Below are 3647 nucleotides of genomic sequence, written 5' to 3' on the forward strand. Positions count from 1 at the left end.
ATAGCATCAACTTTATTCAATTGGGGCCTAATCAGACCTCTGCCTATGGTGAAGCCCAAGTATTTGACCTCCTCCATTGCGAGGCAGCACTTCTTTGGGTTAGCAGTTAACCCTGCCTCTCTGATTGAGTCCAGTACTGCTTGTACTTTAACCAAATGTGACCCCCAGTCTGTACTGTGAATTACCACATCATCCAAATAGGCAGCTGCATATTTTCTATGGGGCCTCAAAATTTTATCCATCGCCCGTTGAAAGGTTGCTGGAGCCCCATGCAACCCAAAGGGTAACATCTTATACTGGTACAGCCCCTCCGGAACCGAAAAGGCTGTTTTTTCTTTGGCGCTATCAGATAAAGGTATTTGCCAGTAACCTTTGGTCAGGTCCAATGTGGTGAGAAACCTGGCTGTTCCCAGCCTTTCTACAAGCTCATCCACACGGGGCATGGGGTATGCGTCAAACTTGGACACCTCATTTAACTTACGAAAGTCATTACAGAAGCGTATGCTACCGTCGGGCTTCGGGATGAGCACTATGGGACTGGACCACTCACTGTTAGACTCCTCTATGACTCCAAGTTCTAACATGGTTTTAACTTCCTTAGAAATAGCTTCTCGCTGAGCTTCAGGAATCCTATATGGCTTTAAATGAACCCTGACCCCTGGTTCTGTGACAATGTCATGTTTTATTATGGTCGTTCGGCCAGGCAGCTCTGAAAATACCTCCCTATTTTGGATGAGAAATTCTTTAACCTGATTGTTCTGATCAGCTGATAATGTCTCTGACACCTTCACTGCGGGAAGCAACCGGGGTGAAGACACCGAAGGGCAAGGCTCCGCTGACAGAGACAACCTATCTTTCCAGGGTTTGATTAAGTTAACATGGTAGATCTGTTCGGGTTTTCTCTTTCCCGGCTGGTATACTTTGTAATTAACCTCATTCATTTTTTCCCTAATCTCAAATGGACCCTGCCATTTAGCTAGGAATTTGCTTTCCACAGTGGGTACCAAAACAAGAACTCTATCTCCAGGAGCAAATTCCCGTATCTTGGCACTCCGGTTATAGACCCTCTGTTGAGCACTTTGGGCCTGTTCCATGTGCTCTCTGACAACAGGTACCACGGCTGCAATCCTATCCTGCATTTGTGTTACATGCTCAATAACGCTTCTATAAGGAGTGGGCTGTCCTTCCCACGTCTCTTTGGCAACATCCAACAGCCCTCTGGGGTGTCTACCATACAACAAATCAAATGGAGAAAACCCCGTAGAGGACTGAGGAACTTCTCTGATGGCCATTAACAAGTAGGGCAACAAACAATCCCAGTTTTTCCCATCTCTCTCAACAACCTTTTTTAACATACTTTTTAATGTTTTATTAAACCTTTCCACCAACCCGTCAGTTTGGGGATGGTAGATGGACGTCCTGAGGTGAGTGACCTTAAATAACTTGCACAATTCTTTCATGATCCTTGACATAAATGGAGTACCTTGGTCAGTCAAAATTTCTTTTGGTATTCCCACTCTACTAAATACCTGCACCAGCTCCCTAGCTATCGCCTTGGTTGTGATAGTGCGTAAAGGGACAGCCTCAGGATATCGAGTGGCATAGTCCATAATTACCAGGATATACTGATGGCCCCGAGCAGACTTTAACAAGGGCCCCACGAGATCCATGGCTATTCTGTCAAACGGGACCTCTATAATAGGCATGGGAACTAGTGGGCTCCTGAAATGGGGTCTAGGGGCATGATACTGGCATTCAGGACAGGAAGAACAATATTCAGACACTTCTTTATAAACCCCTGGCCAAAAGAACCTTTGTAAAACTCTTTCAGTGGTTTTTTCTGCCCCTAAATGTCCTGCGGTAACGTGACTATGAGCTAAATCTAGTACCGTTCTCCGATAAGGCTGGGGAACTACTAGCTGTTCCACCACATCCTCACCCCTTTTGACAATGTGGTACAAGAGCTCATTACAGATGGCCATGTGGGGATACGTAACCCTGTCACCTGGTACCACAGGTTTCCCATTAACAATCTTAACATTCTCTCTAGCCTTTATTAAGGTAGGATCCTTTAACTGTTCAGACGCAAACAGATCCTTCTTTACCTCCAGGTCAGGCACGCTTTCAGTTCTAACTACTATGTCTCTGTTCCCGGCAAGAGGGTCCTCACTGGACTCCCCATCTGTCACTTCCCCAGCCAAACTAGCAAAAGGCAAAGGGCCAGAAAGTTCCGAAGACCCACGTACATCCATAAAATCACCGGTATTATCAACTGGCTTTTTACTTCTCACATCTGTTGATAACCGTGATTCCCACAGTTTCCAAAAATGAGGAAAATCCCTCCCTATTATGGCCTCATGCACCAAGGTAGGGACCAGTCCCACTTTAACCATTGCTGACCCACAACAAGTTTCTATATTCACCTCAGCAGTGGCATAATGTTGGGTATCCCCATGTATGCAAGTTACCCCAATAGGTATTTGCTGGACCTTTAAGGGGTTCACTAACCCAGCTTTCACGAGGGTAACTAAACTTCCTGAATCTAGCAAGGCCTCTACCCGGTTACCTTCTAAGAACACATCACACATTTGTTTTTCCAGCTCAGGTGAAGGTACCACAGTACAGGCTAACCTAGCAAAGAAAGACATTCTGCGACATTCAAAGGCAGCATCACATTGCATGGGTTCTTGCGTGACTGGGCAATTGGCAATAACATGACCTGGCATACCACACCTAAAACATTTAACCACACGATTATCAACCCATTTGGGCAGCATAGACCGTTCTAGCCCCATTGGCCTGTTTCCAGGGCCAGTGTTTACAGTCTCTCCAGCCTTGCGTTCTCTTAACCGCCCAGCAACGTTTTCCCACGGAACAGTCTTACCAGTCTTTACTGAAGGGCGCTGTCGAGGATCTATGGGTTGCTGGGTGGTCATCAGTAGTTCCTCTGCTGCCAAATACCTCTCTACCATGTCCACTAATTGGTCAGCAGTACCCGGGTTTCCATGGCTCACCCACTTGCGCAGGACCATGGGCAAAGATCTCAAGTAGCGGTCCATGACGACTCTTTCCACCATCTGGGGACCAGTTAATGTCTCTGGCTGTAGCCATTTTTTTGTTAGCTGAATAAGGTCGTGCATCTGGGAGCGCGGAGGCTTCTCCATGGCGTACAGCCAACGGTGCACCCGTTGTGCTCGTACTGACAGCGTGACTCCCAGGCGGGTCAGGATCTCAGTCTTTAGTTTATCATAGTCCCGAGCCTCAGCAGGGCTTAAATCAAAGTAAGCTTTTTGGGGCTCACCTGACAGGAAAAGTGCAGACTGGCCCACTGTGCTTTCGGCCAGTTCTCACGCTCGGCAGTCCTTTCAAACGTGGTCAGATAGGCCTCCACATCATCAGCCTCTGTCATTTTCTGCAGGAAGTGACTGGCTCGTATAGAACTAGAGCTGGTTGGAGCACTGACGGCCACATCTCCAACCCGAGCTGCAAGTCTCTGCACCACTTCTGCTAAGGCCTCTCTATCCTGACGCTGTTGCCTGTAAAGTTCATCAACAACTGCCTGCTGTTGTCTCTTATTTTCCTCCATTGCCACCTGCTGCTGTCTGTTGGCCTCCTGCTGAGCCGCTGTAGCTTGCAGCAAGGCTTTA

Source organism: Pseudophryne corroboree, chromosome 3 (genome assembly GCF_028390025.1).
Source record: "Pseudophryne corroboree isolate aPseCor3 chromosome 3, aPseCor3.hap2, whole genome shotgun sequence".
Lineage (NCBI taxonomy): Eukaryota > Metazoa > Chordata > Amphibia > Anura > Myobatrachidae > Pseudophryne > Pseudophryne corroboree.